The sequence below is a fragment of the Pseudopipra pipra genome, chromosome 7 (genome assembly GCF_036250125.1).
Source record: "Pseudopipra pipra isolate bDixPip1 chromosome 7, bDixPip1.hap1, whole genome shotgun sequence".
Classification (NCBI taxonomy): domain Eukaryota; kingdom Metazoa; phylum Chordata; class Aves; order Passeriformes; family Pipridae; genus Pseudopipra; species Pseudopipra pipra.
Genome location: NC_087555.1, coordinates 36,812,141 through 36,835,762, shown reverse-complemented (window position 1 = coordinate 36,835,762; position 23,622 = coordinate 36,812,141). Strand labels below are relative to the sequence as shown.

The following is a 23,622-nucleotide window of genomic DNA, read 5'->3' as shown; positions in this document are numbered from 1 at the left end:
CAGAGTGTGGAAAACAGGATGACCAGAGGTTTGGGGCAACTTTGGAAGGATCTGGGGTTGCATCACTAAAGCCAAACCATGTAAGTTTAATATAATGGGGGAAATTACCTGGGAAACAAACACTGGAGCTGCAGGGTTATGTCCCATGACACTGAAAGGATACAGAGATCTTGGAGCAGGAAGCTATTTGGCAGCCTTTCTGCCTTAGCTGGCTGAGAGCAGCCAGGAGCTGATGTAGTCAGTGGGCAGGAGAGTCACTCCCAGTGAAGAGTCGAGGAGGCGAAGGCGGTCCCAGTGAACTATCAAGAAATACCGTTTGGAAGTTATTATGTAACATTGGGGTCAGAACTGGAGATAAGAGCCTGATGCATCACAGCCTTAGCAAACAGCCAGCATTAGTATGTTTGCATAGATAAGGAAGATTTGGCGTGGCACACGGGCATAAAAACGAGGAGCCAACAAGAGCTGAAACGGAGCTCAGAGCACCACTGCCAAGAGATGTAATTCTTGTCTTCATCTCCTTTGAATATCAAGGTTTATTTAGTTTACAAACATATGGGTTTTCAAAGCTATTACAACTGTGACATCGATTTAGAAGCTCCAGACATGCAAGAGGTTAAGATTAGAGCTGGCCAGAAATTTTCTTACAAAACAGAATTTTGCATTTTAGCCAGGATTAGTTAAGACAACTGAGCCTTACAACATCATCCTGCCAGGTGAAAAAATGACTCACTTGACAAGCACAGTGCTGCTGGAATGAGTCCTTTTAAATTGTATGTTTACATAAACATTTATAGGGTGTTATTAATTATCAAGAAAAGATGTGATAGGAAGAATTGCGCCTTTCAATTGCTCAGGCAAGGGCAGGGCACTATGGGAGACATTACACTCCTTGGATTTAACAAAGTGGTGAGGAAGCTCTTGCTTCTCTGTGCAACAGGGTGGATTATGCCTTCATACCATGCCCTATACCCACTATTGCCCGAGGTTTTTTCAAAAGCTCATCAAAACTGAAGGACAAATGCTTTATATCTGAACTTAATTAAAACTGGCATCTAACCCCCCCAAAAATATAAGCAAGCAAAAGCTTGTTTCATAAAAAAATTCCTTGCTGGCTATGAAATGAACGCCAAAATATTAGAATCACAGGATCACTTAGGTTAAAAAAGACCTCCAAGATCATAAATTCTCACCTTAATAATACTACTACTTAAAATATTAATGCTAATATTGCTAGTAATAAACCCTCAAATTTGTAGACCTTTATCACAGAATATTCTGAGTTGGAAGGGACCTACAAGGACCATCAAAGTCCAGCTCCTGGCCCTGTACAGGACAGCAGATGCTGTTTTGCTCACTGAATGTTTAGCACCCTAAAGATCCTGCTGCAAAAAGTGAAAGGCAGTGCAATCCTGTGCCAAATCATCACTACACCCTCAATCAAAGAATTTTGGACTTCATCTCAATTCACTCAGACTCTGGGGATTATTTGGGCAGGACCCTAGATTACAAATCAAAGAGCACTGAGCAACACATGTATATGTTCCAGTTATGAAAGCTGCTTAATGATTAAAGTCATCTATGCCTAAAAAAAACCCCACAAACCAGCAAAACTGATGTTGAGATCTGAAAGTATGTCTGTGGATTGACAGGGCAGAGGTTAAATCCAGATGAGGGTCACTCAAGCCTGGTGTTAGTCTAAATGAGTACAGCACTAATGCTGAAAAATCCTGGTGATGAGCTCACCACCTGTCTGCCACAGAAATCCGACTGCAGAGCTTCGGTTCAAACTTGGGGTTTACTTGCATTTAAAATACTTACACTCTGAGAACTAGGGAGGAGGAAGTAGGTAAATCTGGCTTTTGATTTCAATCACTGTTACTATCTTTAAACTACTTTTGTCCATTGCCTCTAAAAAGGCACCATTTCTCATTGCAAATGCAACAGGATGCTTCTACTTTGGGAATATGACAGGGAGCAGTTCCAGGGTCTTTAAATGGTCAGAAAACTAGAGCACAACTCTTCTTCTTTTTTTTCTTTTTTTTTCTTTTTTTTTTTTTTCTTTTCTTATACATTTTCCTTTTACATTCTTATTTGCATTATTTACAAGAGAGGTCTGAAAAAGCTACGGGAGAACTGCAAGTTGTCAATCACAGCAGTGGTGACAACACTCGCATTTAGGTCGTGATCTCTAATAGAAAAATGTCTTATTGACTCAGAACTGAGCTTTGTATAACATCAAAGGGTTAAAATAACCAACACTTAAAGGGAAGAGGAATAGATCACTTACAACACATATTCTATTATTTGCTGAGGACTCGTAGGGTGGATGTAAGCTCGTTATCATTCACTAAAAGATAAAATTTGCTGCAGAAGGTACACACTTTGCAAGTGTAGAACAGCTAATCTCAGACCACTAATAGATTTAACCTTGTATGTTCACAGATATTTAAAAGTGTTATGGTTTGAAGGTCAACTCCACTGTCTTCGAGTACAAGGAAAGCAAAGAAAGGAATAAAAATTAGAAAGAATTAATTCTTCAAAAAGTTTTTACAAATCAAAACCCTGCAGTTTCACACTGAGAACAAAAGAAGCATATTAAACACCAAAGTTTATCAAGACAAATTAGGTCCCAGTTTCAAATTTTCTTTAATCTTTTGCATCTGAACGTTTTTTTGCCTCATGCTGTTTTCCCTAGTTAAATGTTAAAATGAATTCTAGCCAATACCATTGACTTCCTCCCTTAAAAATATTGAGACACATAATAAAAAATTAATTACTTCCCCTAATTTCCGTGTGATTCTTTAAAAAGATGTAAAATTCATTTAAAGTAAGTGGTGACTTTGTCTTTGAAGATCACGACAATTAACATGGATCAAAGCTTAGGTTCTGTAACGATGATAGCTTATTAGCATAATGAAATTAACTTAGAGACAAGAATCTTTAATAGGTACAACAAAAACGCTTTAATAATACTTGAAGAAAATTATGTATTTGCTAGAAGTACAACAGTTTCAGACTTTCTATCCAATTAATAAGTTGTTAATTAACTCCTTTTCCAAACAATGTGCACTTTAAGTTAACATCTGCCCATTGGATAACACTTTCCTATGGTATTTTTTTTTTTAATATACTGTAGAACTACAACACTGTTTTACTGGGAATTCCTTGTAGGACTGTTCTTATAGTAGGGAAACAGGACCCAAATATAGTAATATGCTTTCTATATCCAACCAATTAAAAAAAAAAAGAGAAGGCTTATTTCAAAGATGGGGAGGAGGAATGGGTAATTCCTTAATTATGGCTGCATTGTCTGTGGCACTGCATAGTTTCAGATTTCTTTGCATTTTCAATAGAAATTATTTTCTGCAGTTTATATGGCCCTGCAAAATGGCTCTCTGCTGACTACAGCCTTATATAGACTCGATTTGGGAGCAATTTTCATATCTTTTTAAAATATCTATTTATAGTTCCATACGAGATTTTACAGTCTTTATTTTATAAGATTGTAAATCAATAACTATTGGTTTTGAAGATTTGGAGCGGGAAGGTCGTTCACAAAAAGCTAAAATGGAACCTTATGTATAAAAATGTCTTTTTCATAGTCTTTGCTTTGCAGTGCAGAATAACAAGGACTTTCAGCACTTGAATTTTTAATTAAAATTACACATTTTATTTTAGGGGCTTCTGCCCATATAGAGGTTTGGGGATCAAAAATTTCACAGAGCCTTTTGCAAGTGGATTTGGAGAATGCACGTGACTCTGCACTGCAAGGGCTGCTTAGGCCAATGATGGAACAATTAAATAGGTCTTATTTGAAACAAATGAGTTATTATATTCTATTGGGTCAAGGATTCATGTTTTAATAAATCCTTAATTACAGTAACTTTTCATTTAATCTGGCGAATTCTAAGCAAGCTAAGAATTTATGAGAGCTGGAATCAGCAATAAAAAATATGCCTGTCTGCCATTCTGCTCAGGGCCACACAGGTTGAACTCATTTTGAGCAGTGTGGAAGCCAGGAACGTATCTCCTGAACAGGGCATTGCAACATGATTGCATCTGTGTATGTATAAAATAATATTATGTGTGTATAAAATATTATTATGTGTGTATAAAACACTATTATGTATGTATGAAGCAATATTGTGTGTGTATAAAATTATACTGCGCATTAAATTGTGCATAAAATTATATACAAGATTATTGCATTATAGTTGTTATTAATAATAATCTGGAAATTCTTAATTCCTTTTTTTTTTTTCCAGGAATAACAAAGAAACAAAAGCAACAACCAACCAAACACGAAACCTTCAGCATAATCATGAGAGCTTTTTTGAGGTGGGTTATTTTTTGCCTTGACAAACTTTTCTCCCAGGAACCTGTGAGTACACAAACCCTTTTGTTCAACATCCAGCCAAAACTCTTCCAGTCACTTCTGGCTGAAGTCAGGATTTCTATTTCTGATCATGTGTGGTGCTGCCCAGACTCCTCTCAGCTCATGTGGCTGTTAGGAGAAGAGACAAAACTGAGTCCTAGTTCTTGTCTTCATGTGACATTTTTAGAATTTGAATTTTAGCATTAGAATTTGCTGCTTCATCAGCAACTTGAGTACATTTCTGCCAGCTATAGCCACACTTCGTCTCCTCTAGAACAACACCCTTATGAGTAATAACTAATTAATACTCAGCACACAAACAGCACAAGCTTTACCATCCACTGAAAAAATCTTTCTCTTTAGGATAGAGACAAGGTGCAACTAATAACTCACGTGGAAACTGCATGACAGTAGAAAGAAATCGAGGAAACCGCTGTTTTCTGCACACAAACAGGCAACATCTCTACTTTTCCAAAGGTTTTTTTCTCTTTACTGAACATAAATATGCAAAGTCCTGGGAATTACAAATGTAGTTGGCTGAAATTATTTTTTTTGTTTATTTCTATTTTTTTTTTTTGGTTGGTTTTGTTTTTGTTTTGTTTGTCATTTATAAAGCTGCTGGGATGTTTGGGGTTTTTTTTTTGTTTGGTTGGTTGGGGTTTCTTGTTATTGCAAATCAGAATGGATTATTTTTCAAAATTTCTCTTAAAATATCAAGGGCTGAAAATCCTTATTTAGAAACAAAATAGACTAAGAGCTGTGCACTGCAAGCCACTCTCTGTGGCCTGACAGCAGCTGCTCATAAGCTCACCAAACTCCACATACAAGCCATGACTAACAAGAGCAATGGGGATGACACAAGTGGCACCAGATGTGGTCCCAGTTTACTCAACAGCTTCCAGGTCTACCTTTTTTCCTGGATCTGGGGAAAATTTTCCCACCAAAACTGCTGTAGGGTTAGTAATATTGGAGTTCTGTAGGCGAGAGGTCCTTCTTGGAGGAGGTGAACACAAAAGCTGGCAGGATTTGGGGCCATGCCCTGGGGAAGTCCCCATTCACAGCCTGGAGTGGTTGAGCTCTCCAGAAACTGAGTCTACCCACTTCCAGCAGAACTTTTCTAAAAACAAAGACATTTCCTTTTAACTACTTGCTTTTGGCACACCGGGACTTTTTGAGGTAAAACATTTCCAAATTGTAAATCCATCAGATAATTCCTCAGTTCCAAGTTCCTTGGTATCCAAGAAACATGATACAACCTTGGCTGGGAAGTGCAGTCAAAAGAACATCATCACCTATTGCCTTTCCTGCATACTTCCATGGCATACCTATTTTTCCCTGGATGAATCCCAAGCTAAGAAAAGTCTCTCTCCATGCTTAACAAAATCCAGCGTTTAAGCTGTACAAGATACTGAGTGCAGGCCAGAAACATTACAGGTTCTTCTAAATAAGACACTATTATTCTTTACAGGAGGGAAAAAAAAAAAAAGGTCAGGCTCATCTCTGAAATTAAGAAATGTAGTTACTGTTCCAAATTTTGAGTCAATATTCAGAGTTAGTTTATATATAAGGTTCTGCTGGAGTTTTACTGGCAATTGATACAATGCCAGAAGATACTAAATTCTCATTTTTAGTGAATGACCACTGCACTGAGCTGCCAACCATGAGTTTCCTCTATGATAACAAAGAGCTTGCCAGGATAACCCTCAGTAAAAAATGACGCTGGTAAATACACCGATTTAAAGATAATCAGCACAGCACTTCCATTGTTCACACATGGTTTCATTTTCTGGCCAGCAGAATATATTTTTTCTTGCCCAGCTTGTCCTTCCAACAAGGTATTCCAGTCTTTTTCCTGCTTTGGAAACAGAAAGTTCTGTAATTCTATGACTAAATCATGAGTACAAATGCAGTGTAGTTGGTCAGCTTGGTGCACTGGACACACACAAGAGCAGGATTTGTTGAGAAATGGTGATATAGCAGGTTTTGGAAATTATATAATAATTTTCTTCATCCATCCTTTTCCAAACTAACTCAATAAAATTAAAAAAAAAAAAAGTAGGTCTACTTCCAATTGATTATTCCCTTTGATATATCACCTTTCCCCATCAGTGTGGTGGTGTTAGTCCCAGTTTTCTGTGATTTGTCTCAGTTGTGCCCTGGATTTGGGTTTCCCTTGATGGTTCTGTTCTTTTAGTGATGCTGTTCCTGACTGTTTTCAGAAGAATTTCTATTTCACACTTCATTTGCATGTTTTCCTCACTGCATAGGGAAAAAGAAAGCACAACTTTCCTTGTCTCCAGCTTCACAACAGAGCAAAAACCATTTTCCCATTTATTCCTATTCCCTCTACCCCGCCACTGAGCTGGAAATGTTGCTTCAGACATCCGTGTGCAGCAGTGTGGAAAACCAGGAGGAGAAACTCCAGCTGTGAATTTGGGAAAGTATGAGCAGGTAAAAGAGCAGCAGGTAATACCTCTGTGATACCCATAGCTGTGGCTGCCCCATCCCTGGAAGTGTTCCACGACACCTTGGGCAGGGCTTGGAGCAACCTGGTCTAGTGGAAGACGCCCCTGCCTGCAGCAGAGGGGTAGAATGAGATGATCTCTAAGGTCCCTTCCAACCCAAACCATCCTGGCACTGTGTGATCTCTGCTCTGAGAGAGATGTTGGTCCTTTTCCCTTCTGTTGGAATAAGAGAAGTAGGAAAAGACAGAGCAGTTGAATCCCCATAGATGGTGACCTGTGGGTCACATACCACAAGGACAGAAGCTATACAGGCTTCAGGTAAGGCATAATTTCATTTTTCAGCTCAAGTTGGTTTAAAATCTTTAAGTTTTACTTGCAGATTTGGGTAAGTACCTACTAAACTCCACCTTTTAAAATAGATAGTATTCACGAGTACTTTTGCCCTCACTGAGAAGAACTTCTTAAATCTCAAGTACAGACATGACAAAGTGACTCAAAAGGAGTTGGTGGTGGGGTTACCCCAATTATGTTGGGTTTACTCATCACTTGCAATTTCACCCTCTCTCTCCCTGCAAATGCTACAGAACACACTGAAAACTCGAAGGCAACGATCACTTTAGAAAAGTTGTGTTGTATGTTTAAAACCATCACCATCTTCATAGCCCCAGTTTCACTATTTGGGATCTCAGGGTCCTGCCCAGGAGATTTTACTTGTTACTTGTATTATATTAGCAAGAAAAGGCAGGCAAGAGCCTGCTCCACGTAGCACCCCTTGCTGAATTATAACCCAGTAACACAACCCCCAGCATTACACTGTCCCTCTTGGCCCTCATTACTGAGCACTCAGCATTCTCACCCCGCTTGTCTGGTCTTTAATAAGGAATAAAGTTGTTTGTTTATTTTATACCTATTTAACTTGTCATTTAAGATTTGCAGAATGCCATCAATCTTTGCCTCAGTACATTGACCTCACTTTAATTGGTGGGGCACTAAATTCTGCACAGATGTTATTACTATGAATTTAACTTTATATAGCAAGAAATTCGGGGCTGCCATATGCCGTCCTTTATGAGCTTGCAGTTTGCAATGAATACCCATGACTAATGCTTTTGACCCAGGTAAGCCCGTGGTTATGGAAGGTAAAAAGTTTACTAAACTTTATTGCAGAGCCCTCAGTAATTTTACCAACAGCTAATGCACACATCTCCCCTGCCTCTGTGTCGATATGAAAATTTACTGAGCTCTTCTTAATATATCTGCCAACATCTACTGTCATTTGGGGACTCTCATGAGTCAGCCAAAATTTTCTAGATTCATAGATTGCATATCAGAGGGGATGAGATGATTTTCTCTGATATCCAGCATAAATTAAACATTTTTATGTTTTTCTAGTGGTTTCCAGTTGTGTTTTGGGGGTTGGGTTTTTTTGTTGAATAAATTGGGACAAAACTTTCCAAAGGTTAGCCAGGTGCTAGAATTCAAATACATCTATTAAGTCTGTGGTTTGAAATCCAGAGCTGGATCCTCTTTTGGGAAAGAAATGATTATATGATTAATACAATAATAAATAATGCTTCTTTCATAACTGTAAGTGCCTTGTTTCCAGAGTATGGACTTGCATCCTGCCTCCGTATGGGGAACGTTCACTGCCATGGAAGGTGGGACTCCATGTGGCAGAAGGAGCTCTGCCCTTCTCCTGGAATTATTTATTGGGCCAGTGGTGAGCAGCCAACTTTTCTAAGGGTAGTTAAAGTAACTCCAAAGGCATAGACTAGTTTCCTGTAGATCTTTTTAGAAGGTAATGAGAAATGAAAGGCAAAACAGTAAATAGCAAATTACAAGGCCTGAAAGTCAGATTTAACCCACTCTGTATTAAACTGCTGACATCTGAGTGTGCTAGAAATGACTTAGCAGGGCAGCTCCAGGTCACGTCCCACTCTGTAATATCCTGACTGCCACAACATCCACAAGGAAAAGCAACAGTATGTCCTGCCAGAAAACCACACTGACAACCAAAGGCATTAAAACTCTTTACCACGAACCCTTTTCCATGCAGCAACTATTAACTAACATGGTAAAACAAGAGCACAGAGAGGGGATATTTTGTGTTTCCGTTAATCAGTAACAGATTGAAGGTGAGCCAAGAGTAAATATCTGACAGTGGTAATATGTGAGTCCATTTGTTCAGCGCTGAATAACATTGTTCTGCTCAAATATCAATTAAAAAGGACCTAAGTGACACCAAAGGAATACTGGCCCTGCATCATTAATTTTTTTGGTCAGCATTGCAAATGCTGATCCTATCACTGCTTCTTCTGAGTGTGCTAAATAGCAGGGAAGGGACATCCATCTCACCCTACAACCAGCATGCTCAACGAAGTAACACAAAATAAAACTAGTACGAGGTAACAATGGAGTTCTTTGGGCATAAATCTTCCTACTTTTTCTTCTCACATAATCTTGTTCACTCTGCAAAGTGAAATACTTGAAAAGATGATTATAAAATCATAGAATGGCCCTGGTTGGAAGGCACCTTAAAGATCTCCTCCTTCTAACTCCCCTGCCATGGACAGCCCTTTCACTAGACCAGGTTGCTCAGAGCTTCATCCAATCTGGCCATGAACACTTCCAGGGATGGAGAATCCATAACTTCTCTGGATAACCTATTCCAGTGCCTCACCACCTTCACATTCCCCCCTGTCCTTTCACCACCTGCCAGTGTAAAGTGTCCCTCTTCATCTTTCTTGCAGGCTCCTCACGCACAACTGATGAGCAGCCAAGCCCTCTCCAGCTCACCTGATCTCAAGGTATAGCCTGTAGAGGCTTTTTCATTCATTTTTGGAACAAAACTGAGCTGGTTTTTTTACCTCTACATAGGACAAATAGAGCTCAGACTCATAATGACCAGTGACAGAGTGCCCCTAGGACATCCTTAGCCAGTATTTGTACCATAGATCTGGAAAACCCACTGTGCCAGGAAACAGTTACCAGGATAGCACCAGAGACATGGCTCACTTGGAAAGACTTCACTACAGCTACAAAAAGCCTATCCAGGTGATATTCTGGCATTCTTAACTGATTTATATCAACTAATATTTTGATCTACTGCAACACTGATGTGGGTTTTTTTCACTATGATTTCAATTATTTTTTTTTTTTACTGCTGATTTGCTTTGTCTTAAAGATGTATATTTATTCTCACTAATTTCTTTCCAGAGTTAATAGTTCTAACTCTTGCAAAGTCAAGGATCAAATGTACCAAACTATTCTGTTGAGTGAGGGATATTTATGCAGCACATGTGTTAACACAGGTTGAATTGAGCACAGGAGTAATTCAGGCCAATGTGAGTATGGTTTAGAAGACATTATCTGATTTTTGGCCGAAGCAAATATCAAAACACACTCTTATGTGAAGCTATGGAATCTGAAAAGCATAATAAAAAGATAAAAGTACCTCATTAAATTCCATTTCCTGTTTTGGGTTTGCTGGATTTATCCTAAACCAAATTCTGCATTCTCCTGTCCTCCAGGCCTGATTATCTTCTTCCACGACTTCTTCCACCTAAAGAACAAAAAAAATGCATAAGTTCTCTCTTCCATTTTCACTGGTGGGGGATGAAATGTGAGTTTGCTGTCCATCTACAGCTGACAGAGGGTTTGGCATCTAAAACAGAGAAATCCAAGTCTCAGCTTCACTCTTGCCTGTGACATTTCGCTTGATCCCTGTTTCTACAGATACACTTGGGAGATACCACTGCACCAGGAAAGAGCAACTGCATTAAACTCAGCTCAGTGAAGGGAATGGGAGAAGTGCCACACCCCAGAGGCAGCAGAATTGCTCCCTTCTATGAGAAAGGGCTTTATATATTTCCCAGCTCCTGGTGGAAGACAAGAAAGCAATTCTCCATTTTAGAGACGAGCTCATGACTGTCGGATTTTCACCATTATAATGTATACAAGCATAAATCAATAATGTTGAAACTACTGTTTTTGGCTGTTTTTTGAGATGAAGTGGGCGAAAGCTGCTGCCAGTGTCACATGGACACAGGCTCCAGACAATGCCTTGAAAGAAAGGCCAGCAGAGATCTCTGCAGTTTCCATTTCAGACTTAAGTCCCTTTATTCCAAGTGAACATTTTGTTTGAACAAGAGACTCTAAGATTAGACTGAGAGGAAAGATTTTTTTTTGCCCCTCATTCCAGACAGAAGTAGAAAAGCATGAAAAATTAGGAAAAACTTTATGAATTGTCATCTATCATAAACTTGCTAAATTTCATTCTACCCAACACAAGCAGGAGGCAACAAGGAGAACATACATCTGAGTTTCTTAGCTGACACTTTTTAGCCATTAATATAACCCAGTCGAAGAGACAGCATGGTCTCAGGGTGCATCAGGTGAATTATTTCCAGAACAAAGTCGAAATATCCTGGTAGGGAGGGTTGGTAAAGCCTGCTCTGAAATTTAGTGTATGGTGAAGCTTAACTGAAATAAAACTTCAGTTTAGCTGAAGCTCCAAGAAAATGGGTTCAGTGTTAGGGAAACTATCAGTCTGCAAAGGGCAGGGAGGAGAAAACATTATTCCAGTTACAAAGAAAACTGAAGAGAGAACGGTAGGAAAAAGAAAAAGCAAGTGGGTTTAAATTAGTCATACATATATTTGCAATGCAAAGTAGGAGAAGGTCTTGCAGCAACAGAGAACTGAGGCTGTGCTGCCTCCTCATTACAGGAGTGGAGTCAGGAAATCTGACTTATTTCAAGATATAACTCGCCAAGTTTCCAAAAGGGATGAAGGGGAGTGCAGCAGCAGGTAGAGGCACCTGTAGATCAGAAGTTCTGCTCCAACCTTATGTCCATGCCTCTACCCAGCCAGTTTCCTCTACCCCTACTAAAAACTTTGCTCACCCATCAGCAATCAAACAACAGCAAACTCACTGTCACAAAATGTATCACAAGCAGAGGCATAGGAAAAAAAAAAGAAAATATTAATAAATATGAAGCACCACAAAGTTAAAGTTGCTGGTTAATGAGTAGTAATGTGTTTGCAGCAGCTCCTGTCTTCCCAGCAGCTCAGTTCACATCTACAGAGTCAGCTAATGAAACAGGAATTGGAGCCTTGCTCTTATGAGTCACTCTGCTTGGAAACCTTTACATATTTAAAAGAAATAAAAGCCCCAATCAAAAAAACCCCCATGTGTTAAAAGTATCTTAGCCAAGCATGTTATTTCTCTTAAATATACAGCAAAACACGACTGTCCTCAAGGTAAATATCCTCTGTTTTATTACTTCAGATCACTTTTCTGTGCTGCAATCATGTCATTAGGATTGCAATTCCTGGCTCCAAAAGAAACAACCACCTAGCTATAAAATTCTGGTTTCCCAGTCTATTTTGAGGGGACAACCAGAGTTCAGTGGGTCTGAGCCCCCCCCACTGAAACCGATGGCAGCGGGTTCAAGTCTCCCAGTCCACAGTGAGAAGATTTTTTTTCTCTCAGCTGCAGTTTCTAACAGATGTTCAGGCAGCTCAGGTCTTTCTTACGAACTGAATTAGGGAGCTGTGTCAGGAAAAAAGTGAGGACAGTCTGTGTCACCCATGGACATACCAGCAGCACTTCAGCGGGTACCACCAGGGGCTTCTGTGTTTCTGGTGTTTATATCTGAAGTCTAAAAAAAAAAATATAAAAAATGGGGGTGGGAACAAGTGAAGTTCCTTCCTTTGGCTTATAGGTGGAAAGGAATTTGAATAATAAATCACTGAGATCAGTCTTCCACAGGTCTTCATGAAGCCACCACAGTGACTCCAAAGATCTTATTGCTTATTAGCTTTTACTCTGAGATTTTGTACCTTACTGTGCAATATCTTTGAGGATTAGAACTCAAGACCTCTGTTTTCAATATATTATAGCTAGAACAGGGCTAGGGTTTGGGAATTCCATATTGCATATCATGCTGTAATACATTATGTTTTATTTTGACTACCTCTGGAGCCAGGAGAGTTTCATCTGTCATGAGTAACTTCTGAAAAAAAAAAAATGGGACAGTGGAGACCAAAGAATAACAAAAGTTATTTCACACTGAGAGACCTCTCCCTATTAACAACATTCATCAATAATGGTAATAGCAAGTGGCAGCAAAATATAAATGTCCTTAAACCACCTTTATACATCTCTGCGCTCTTTTACTGCCCCATCCTGCAGACAAGGTTTGGATCTCTCTTGTGGGAAGGCACCTCTGGGCCAGCTATGTGAAAGGTACCCTCCCAGGTGGTCCAGATGTGTGCAAAAGCCACATCAACAAGTGTTGAGCAACATGTCCATAGAGCAAATCAGTGTAGCATATCCCCAAGAGATGCTCAAAGCTACTGTAATCATTGGCACTGCAGCTCATGCTGGGCTTGACAGACCTGACCTACCATGGATGTGCAGACTAGGATTCCAATGACCCTTAAATAATAATTAACTTATTTATTCTCCCTTTAAGAACAAGATTTCAGAATAAGATGATACTTCAAACCCCTTTCTAGGTTATTTTTTAGCTCTCCACTGCACCTCTATATTTGCAGTGTTTCCTGAGGTCAAATCAGTGGCAGCTTTAATTGCACTTACAAGGAATGTTGCTAAAATGGGCACAAAGTCCTAAACTCAATGTTTTCTTCATTATTTTGCAACTTTGGGAGCCTGCCAACATCGTTGCGAGATTTGGCATGTGTTTACCTGGAAAGAATGAGGCTTAATATTTCATTTCAGCTTTGCAAGGTTTTCTCCTCCCCACCTCCCGCCAAAAAAAGAGCAAGCAAAGGAACCAGAAACACAGGCAAAGGGCAAGGCTGGTCTCTCTGATCTTGGTATGGGATCAACACAGCTCAACAAGATTCTGGGGAGCCCTCCTGGAAAGCAAGAGCAGCTCCACCACAAGTGGCTGCATCTTTACCAGCTGCTTCTCCACTCTGCAAATTTGGGTGCACAGGGGATATTTTTGCCTGCTCTTCCACCTAAGGACAGTTTGGTAGGTCCTAGAATCATAGAATCTAATTAAGGTTGGAAAAGACTCTGAGATCATCAAGCCCAATCACTAAGAAGTGAGAGGCTTGTCACGCTTGGAGGTGTGAAATGCAAAGGCCAAGCTCATAACCTCACCTGCAGCCTTGTGCCTTAAAACCAGATCTGTGTGTAACTCCTGCTTTAGACCACTAATACAGAAAATAACCCTCATACAGCTGTTGCTTGATGCTTGGAGTCCATAGATCACTTTGTGTTAAGTATTTTAATGTAAAATGTTTTAACAGCCTCCAAAACGAGTGGCAACAGAGGTTACCACCACCCACGTGCCATCAGAGCCACTGTCTGCCAATGCCTTGGTAAGTCAAGGTCAGGTTGGACGGGGCTTGGAGAAGCCTGGTCTGATGGAAGGTGTGCCTGCCCATGGCAGAGGGTTGGTACAAGATGAGCTTTAAGGTCCCTTCCAACCCAAACCATCCTGTGATTCTGTGAAGCTGCATTTCTGCTTTTGGTCTGTGCCTGGGGCTGCTTAAACAAGGACTCCATTACAACCACATGAAAGTGAACATTTCCCTTTCACGTGTTTAAAACAAGGGCTCTGTAGGGCTGGTTCCCCTGAGGAAAATCGTGACACTGGAGCTGGGTTTCCCACAGGTTGGGATGGTACTTACACAGCGAAGGTGCTGCAGGGAAGCAGGGCGGCTCCTTAATGTCCTTCCTGGGAATGAGCACCAGGAAAGGGATACCTACAGCGGTGCCAAGGAGTGGATGCCTCCTCCATCAGGATGCTTCAGCTGTTGAGTAGAAGTGTTTTCCTAGTTAAATTCCTGAAGCTGTTCTTCCCCCGTCCGCAATGTCCAACTTTCTCTGTACAACCTGCAAAGACTCCCTAACTCCTATTTCAAGCTCCAGTAATCTACCAGGCCTACAATTTAAGCATAGCTATGTCAGAGCCCTTTTGTGGATCTGGCCTTCCCTCTGCAGCTGCCCCACTGAAAGGATTAAGCTATTTGGGAAATGAAGCACTGTTCACTGGGAATAAGGATGTCAGACACCGGTCCCAAAGAAGCGACGTCTCAGTATATTTTGGTTTAATATTCTTTATGTCAACGACACTGGTAGGAAATGGAAAAAGGTAAGAACTCTGTGAGGCGTGTAAAACAAGCATGGACAAGGCAATAGGAGTGTGACAGTGGGAACTGGCTGCATATCAGCAGAGGGGCTGGCACTGCTGTCACCAGGGCTGGCAGAAAACATTCCCTGTGGACCCGAAGCGCTTCCAGCCCTCCCAACATGAAGAGTTAAACTTTGCTGTTCGCCTCAGTGGTATAAATCTGTAGCATTTTGACTGAATCCCATAAAAGTAAATCAGGGTAAGTGAGGCCAGACTGTGGCCTCACCATCCTGCAGACCAACGCTGAGGAAAAGGGACGGCGATAGTGGCGAGCGGCAGCTCCCGCCACGCTGGGAGCCGAGCACAGAGTCAGCCAGGGAGCAGCTGGGAGGCAGCCAGATGGGCAATGAAAGGGGCACAGCCAGCGCCTAAAAAAAAAAAAAAAAAAAATAGTTTTTTAATTGTAGGAAATTTTGCAAGGCATAAAGTTGAATTATTTTCATTTTTGCTCCGACAGCAGAAATGTAAATGCTGCCGTTTGCACAGAGAGGGGTTTTTTTAAGTTGTTGTTGAGAGGCTGCACTTAAAAAGGGGCTGGTATTAATCATCCCTATGTCAGGCAAGTTTAAAGGGGTGCATCAACCAATTCCTTGGAGCAGCTCGTGGGCAGGGGTCTATTTTGGTGGTTGGTGGTTTTTCATAGCGGGTATCAAACGGGTCCACATGGCACGAACAGAACAGAGCTCCAGATGGGAAAGCAGTTCCCATCTTTTGCAGAGTAAATCTGCTGTTCGAGACTATATTCTATGACTGAAATTTTATACATCTGACTTTGTTGGAGCTGGGATCTCTCCCTTTGAAAATGTGCTACAATAATAATTGCATTTACCAGTTGCCAGTCCTCCTCTCAAAACCTCTTTTATTTTTTTCGTTCGGATTGTGAAATTAATTGTCTCTAGCTAATATAATTAAAAACAAACACTTCGGATTTCAGCGGAGGGAAAGGGGAAGTGAGAGAGGAGGGAAAAAAAAAAAAAAAAAGGCAAGCAAACTGCAGCCCTGATTTTCTATTGACAACAAGAAAGCTCTGCCATCCCTGAACTGTTTAATTATTGAAATGAACTGTAACAGTACACTGGATTGTTGCCGAGGTCACCGAGTAGTACTGGATGTCAAGAGGAAAGCAGCAGCTCCGAGAGCCCTCCAACGCCCCAGGCTCCGGCTGCAATCCCACACACTTTTTCTCAGGCATTCAGGCTCTGATAGGTAGCCCGATAGCACGGCCGATTTGCTGGTATTACAGAGGTCCAACGGTGCTTGCTTGTTTTAAGACGAGCCAAACTATGCTCTGGTGACCACCGTGACGCTGTGATTCCCATGCCCTATCGCATTCCTCTTTCTCAGATCCCAGGCATTTTTTTTTTCCCCTACGTGCAGTCCAGGATGTAGACAAATGAATTCCAAGTGACCTATGTGGGGGTGGACTCTTTGGAAACAAACAACAAAAATAAGATATCTCCTGTCCTCACTTTTTCATTTGCTCGTTCCCTGGATACAGTTTATTCGTGGCAATGAAATACACATTGTGTCTCAGGAGTTAGATCCAGCAGCAACATCTTTACCACCCCCTAACCTTGGCTTTTTTTTTTTCCTTTTCTTTTTTTTTTTTCCTTTTCTTTGCTTTTCCTGATTTCCTATTTCAGCTTTTACAAAAGACATCTTGTTTAACATTATCTGCTCTTTTGGAAGTCAGTCTGCCCTTTAAAGCCTATCATATCAAGGCTTGCTATTGATTTAAACAATGTTTTTTTTCCTGGAAAAAGTTTAGGAAGCTGGAGGTTTTGTAAAAAATTCTTGTACATATCTTCACTGGCAGGAGGATCTGCTGGACAAATAATCACTGTGTTTGCAGGGAAAGGGAAAAACTTCTTTTGAATCTTTCATAGTGAAGAAAATCCTGTAGACACAAAAACTGCTGAAAAGAAATAAAACTGCAGTTGGAGAACAGACAATAAACATTTCAGATTGCTTTATGGCACACTATTACAGGCAACTATCTTGCTTAAGTAGGCATAACATTTTTCACAGTATATATTTAGGGGGTTTTTATGGTGTGGATTAACAGCAGAAAAACATAGCTTTTAAAGGGAGGGGAGAAATAATTTCTGCCACTCCAGTGGCCTGATAGGTAGCAAAAAATCTTTTAGAATGGTCTGAGGAATGCACTGCATGGTCAAGCAGGAACAGCCTCCAGCTTCCCCTGGTGCTCACATGGACTGCACACACAACTCACCAGTGGGAAAAGCCAGGAATGACCCTTGGGACCAACTCTGGCCCTGCAGGCACCGGGGTGGCTGCACTGGAGTCCAAGACTGTTGCTGGGGCACCAATGGAAGATGCAGCTCTGCAGTCTGGCGAGAGCAGCACTGGGAGGATGTTTCTGCTGTCAGACATCGCTCCTCTCCCACCACCGGCACACTTGGAGCATCCATGAGCCAACTGGCAGCAGCCCCTTGTTCTCACTATCGGAATCAGCCTGCCTTCCTCACTGAATTCCCTGCCTGATTTTAGAGCCAGACATCATCAGGCTGTCTGGGGCCACCGCAGCCCCTCCATGGACCTCAGCTGTCCCCTGGAGTGGCTCTCGAGGACAGCAAGTTGTGCAGTGACATCTCCTCCCAGGCTGCCAAGTCCTGCCAGCTTAGAACAATGGAACAGAGAATAAAGGGAAAAGAACAGTCCACAATAATGCATCCAGCATTGTGCTGGAGTCCCTTTGGCTTCGTTAAAATTAGTGACATCCTTCAGTCCTGGGTGCACCAGAGTTCTCCTGCCTCTGCACAGAGCAGAGCCCAACACTGCAGAATCCTGCCTGGCACAGGGATCTCAGCACTTCTGCTCTGCCCCTTGGAGACATGACAGGTAGAGGGAGGGGGTTTGCCAGTTCATAGAGTCCTAGAATGGTTGGGATTGGAAGGGACCTTAGAGATCTAATCCAATTCCTTTGCTGTGGAGAGGATTACCTCCCACTAGCCCAGGTTGCTCCAAGCCCCATCCAACTGGGCCTTGAACACTTCTAGGGATGGGGCAGCCACAGCTTCTCTGGGCAACCTGTGCCAGGGCCTCCCCACCCTCATGGTCAATAACTTCTTCCTAACATCTAATCTCACCCTGCCCTCTGTCAGTTTAAAACCATTCCCCCCTTGTCCCATCACTCCATGCCCATGTGAAAAATCGCTCTCCAAATATTTAGCTAAATTTTTAGCAGTCCAAAGGAAATTAGAGCAAACTGATTTTTATTATTCCCTATGGTACAGCAACTTGCACTGTTCCCGAGTTTACTTTTACCTCCCTGCAAATGTACACTATTTACCCCAGATGCTCCCACAAGTGGCTGGGTCCTCCTGGGTATGGGGGGAACAAAACCTTCCTTGGAATACTCGAAGTTTCCACAGAGACAGAGGATCTAATCTCTTTGCAAACTATGTGCATTGAAGTAAGTAATTTAACAGTTCATTCCCCCAGGTAGCCAGTGACCACTGTATGTCCACGTTATTTAATTTGACAGTTAACCTCTGGAAGGCTGGTAGTCATTTCAGATTAAAAATTAGTAAGCAATTTCCTTCTGGTTAATTTTTATTTTTATTTGTTAATTTTTCCATATATTTCTGGTGGTCACCTCATCTACTAAATTTGTTCATCCTTTTCAATGCATCACTTGGTGAGTCAGAGGTGGGGGGAGGAGGAAGAGTTGCTAAGAAATAGGAAAACATTATTTAAGTAGGTAAGATTAAGTGTTTGTGCCATAGTTTACAATTATAATAAAATAAATCTAGAAACTATTTCATGTATGAGAGCATGTGCATTAGAAAACATATTTCTATAACAGATAACCATCTTCTGAACACTAGAATGCTGGTAATTTGTCAGTTTTTCTTTTAATTAAAACTGTGAATATAGTTCATGCTCTGTTTGATTCAGTGTCAACATTTTGGATGGGGGCTAAAAGTGATTTCCTCTTAAATCTGTTGCATTTCTCAGGACAACTGATGAAGTGTGCCTTAACATTAAGCTCGTGAACCCATGAGGTTTGCTTGTTTCAAGATCAGTAAATCAACAGATATTAGAGTAATAGCCCCAAGAAGGCTCAAGACTTCTAACACTTCTGTAAATGCTCTCTTTACCAAAACTGCATCCATTTTTCCTCCCAGACAACCTGTTTTAATTCATTGCATCATTATCAAGTTGGTCCACTGTAAAATGAATTAAAATTATTCTAGTTAGAAGTTTCATTCTAACATTTTTCTCAATACAACTCATGAAACATTCAAAGTGTTTCAACTTTTTTTTTGTCTTAACAACAGAAAAATCTGTCTAGTCTTTCTCTATTTTTTTTATTTTTTATTTATTTTTTTTTTAATTTTCAGTCTTCCTCTTTGAAAATACGGAACCCTGTATGAGTTAAGGGTATGTATCCCAAAGTATTATTAAGAATCAACCTTTTCCAGGGCAAGTGCAACTGGTTTTGACCCTCCTTAAATTATGTCAGCCTCTCAAAATATAATCACTGTAAGAAAAGAGCTAATTCAAAGCACTTATATGCAATTTAAAGTCAGAAACCACCAAAAAGCATCTGCTGGGTTATGGCTCATGCACCACTCAGGTGGTCTGTTCCTGTCCCTTCCCACCAGTTCACACTGCAGTGGGTACAATATCCAGGTGTGGCCTCAAAATCTGCCCAACCTGAACAAAATCTAAGTGGATTTACACAGAGTGGGGAAAAAAGGGTTTGGATAGAAGATCCTTTGTTAGGGGAGTGATTATCATTGGCTTATAAGAGTCTCTCCAACTCAGCTTGTTCCCTATGTAACACAGCAGAAACCACTGTGAAAGTTTCCTAAGGAAGATCATTGAATCATGGAATGATTTTGGTTGGAAGGGACCTTAAAGATCATTTCATTCCACCCCCTACCATGGGCAGGGACACCTTCTGCTATCCCAGGTTGCTCCAAGCCCTGTCCAACCTGGCCTTGGACACTTCCAGGGATGGGGCAGCCACAGCTTCCCTGGGCAACCTGTGCCAGGGCCTCCCCACCCTCACAGGGATGAATTCCTACCATATATCTAACCCGAATTTCTCCCCTTTCCTTTTCCTATCACTGCAATTCCTGATGAAAAGTCCCAGCTGTCGGTGAGTTCAGAGCCCCAGCCCTCAAGCCTAACTCAACAAGCTCATTCCACCCCAGTAACACACAGAAAAGGAGCTCAAACTGGGGCTCCTCCAGAGAGGACTGGGAAAAGCTTATTTCAGCAGCCACCAGAGCTGAGTACATTTGCTGCAATGGCTGAGGAGGAGGATGAGGATGCTCTGTGCCAGCACCAGTGTGGGTGCTCTCAATGTAGGTGCAGAAGCAAAGGCCAATGTGTTCCTCCTGTGTAAATGTGAATGCATGAGTAAATTTTTTTGCTGTGAAGAGGATGTCCACAGAATATAATATGTATTAGGTATTACAGGCTGCATGCATTTCTATGCCTTCATTCCAGGCTCATCTCCTGCTCCCTCACCACTGCAAAGCTGTGTTAAGTCACATAGAGAGGGGAAATAACCATTATATTTCTTAAAAACACTCATAACTTACCATATTTAGCTCCAAGCTCCAGTTGCTTCTACCTTGCCTATTTTAATAAATACTCATGGCACTCAATAAAATTAAAACATCAGTGAACAAAACAGATCCATATGAATTTTTCCCCAGGGATTAGGAATGGAGAGGAAGCACATCTGGCACAGGAGAGTCATGTTGCTAACTATGCTCAACTGCCCCACTGATAGGTGAGTACAGTGATAATCTAATTTATCTGTAATGTACCTGAATGCTTCTTGGATCAAAGCCTGGGAAAGGCAAAGGAAAAGACTGAAAAGTGAGGAAGTCCACTCAGAAAAGATGGTAGCTTTCAAATGTGTATTGTAATCACCATGGCAGCAAGAAAGAGCTCGTGGGTGATTCCCTGGGAATTACCTTAAGACAAACACGGTGAGAATTACTTTGGAGAGGATGTGGGGAAAAGCACACCATGAGAAAGAGGAGCAGATGCATCTTTAGAGTTCACTGTTCCTCATGCCTCTAACTTCACATGCCCTTTACACAGCCTTCCACTAATTTTTTTCTCCACTGATAATCTATAGAACCCAATTACACAAAGTTTCAAAAAAAAAAAAAAAAAGAAATCCTTCCATGAAACCCATAATGCTGATATCTGAGTCACGAGCACAGCTAATGTAATCTAACACATATTGCGGGAACCTACTGCACACAGATATTACCAATTAGCACATGATTTTAACAATCAACATTCATGCAATTAATAGAACACTTCATATTCCTTCTAATTTTGAGCTCTGCATGAGCATATGTTATCATGACGGAATGTGGGATCATTTATTTATACTGGAAGCAAGGCATCACATAGAAAGCCTGAAAGTTAGTCTGAAAGTGAAAAGGGCTCAGTTTTGCATTGAGAAAAGAATATTATTAGGCTGATTTCTAAAAGTTGAGCTGAGTCCTTACCTTCTTGTTGATCCTTGCTGTTAGTGAACTTCTGGAGAGGAGACTGTGCCCAGGTTATTGGACTGGGGAATACAACAACCAGTTCATCAACAAGAACTTCTCTCTAAAATTGAGAAATACAACATAATTAAAATTAAAAAAATATATAAGCATGTTTTGCTTAGATATTTTTCATATATATATTCAGAGATAATCGTAGCTGAGTACCTTTTTTTCTATAAGATATTTATATTGTACTTTATTGTAAGCAGGGAAGAATTATTATATTCAAATTACTATAGTTATAGGACAGATGAAGAGCTGAGGTGTACAGAGATTAAACCCACACGTTTAGCCACTCATTTTTGCTGAATTCCAAAGGATTTGGGCATGTGCTACCACCAGGATCCAGTCCTATCTATTTTCTTGACAGCAGAGGAAGCAGGAGCCAAATGCCTGTTTCCCAGAGTTCCAGTGGTTGCCAGCCCACCTACCCTCTTTCTCTCTTCTTGCTCTTCAGTGTTAACATCAGTAAGCAATGAAACATTATATTAATTACTGAAGTCATAGATGTGTTTCTGGCTCAACTGTGAGACGAGATGCTTACTAAGAAGGTGTTTTCTACACGTAGACTGCAAGGACTCACACTGCCCTGCCACAGTGGCTGGAGCTGGTACATTCCCCATCTATGGTCAAGCAGGAAAACTTCAAAACACAGGAGTTGTGTGAGCCTTCACTCCAGAACATCCTCACTTCTTCATCTGCCTTGTTACAGAGATGTCCCGCATGTGGTCCCTACAACTGAAGACATTCCAGAGGGCCTTCGCAGCCAAGCACATCCTTCAGGAGCTCCTCCTGTGAGCTTGAGCACACAGATGTGCCATGCCAGCACCCCACCATACTGACCTTCCCTTCAGTTCAGAACATACCTCCTCTAATCCTGCTCTCAATAGATTTTGGGGAATGTGACAAGAGTTGCTGCCATCAGGGAGTCCCCTTCCTCTTGCAGAGTGGCAGAGGAGGTGACGTCAGATGGGACATCTGGTAGCAGGAACAACCTCCCTTCTTCCAGCTGCATGGTGCCTGTCCCCTCCTTGCCTTTCCAACAGGTTAGGAACAGCATTAGTTTCCCTTGGGCTCCTGCTTCAGGAACAGCTCTAAGCCCCAGCATCAGGACTCTGTTGGTGCAGGGAATTCTGCTCCGGTAGCAGGTACTGAAGCAGCTGTAGAGCTGCAGATGCAGACTCTAAATCATTGTGTCTTTTCCTCTTTCAGGACAAGTTCCTGAGAGAATTTGGTTTACCACACATCTGACGTGTATTTATGTGTTGCAGAACAGGAGAAAAGTAGCAATTCTCTGGGTATGACTGTATTTCTCAAAAGTGTCAGAGGAGTATTTATGTCCCCTGTTGCTGTCTACCCCCTCGAGGGAGCCTTCACAGGAGCATCACCTTTTGGGCTGCTGCTGTTTCAAACGAGAATAAATTACAGCAATCTGTAGGTGACTAAAGAAAAGGGAGATTTCACCTGTTACTGCACCTCTTGTATTTATCTCAAGAGCTCCTCAAGCCAATACTGGTAAACAGGGGAGTAAACACTCTCCTAAAGTCAGTGTCTGGTTGTGAAACATGTACACTCGGAAATAAGTCTGCAGTTCAGTCAGTTTGGATTTCCATGACGACCAGAGGAGATGCACAACTACAGACAAATAAGAGGGGAAAAAAAAGGAAGGTCTCAAACTCAGTTTGCCTGAGGTAACTTCAGCGAAGGTAATAGAGCAGCACCAGTGTCACTGGCAGGGAGGTAAACTAACCGTAATGGCTTTTTACACTGACTAAATACATTAGCAATGGCCTTCCTGCCAAAAAGAAATCAAGACATACCTTTTTCCACCAGTTTCTACAGTAAACTTGTATTTTTCTTAACCATTATTTTTATTGAAGGCTTTACTGCACAAAGAATCCAGGGGGAACAGAAAATCATATAACGGTGCAGGTTGGGGAATTCTCTAAAAATATGTAACCATGGCACCCTTGTCATTACCAATCAAGTATTCTTGATAAAAAGTAAAGTAATTAGCCTTTGAGAGGAGCATAAAGCTAATTAAAAATGACAACTTAGT

General features: G+C 41.2%; 1 long non-coding RNA gene across 1 annotated transcript; it reads right to left on the bottom strand.

The window, feature by feature from the left end:
• Positions 1–114: 114 nt before the first annotated feature.
• LOC135417636 (uncharacterized) lies at positions 115–21,820 on the bottom strand. Its single transcript, XR_010432159.1, has 4 exons — positions 21,522–21,820; positions 14,510–15,380; positions 10,298–10,405; positions 115–299 (listed from the first exon to the last, which is right to left on the bottom strand). It is a non-coding gene; the product is annotated as an uncharacterized LOC135417636 (long non-coding RNA).
• Positions 21,821–23,622: the final 1,802 nt, after the last annotated feature.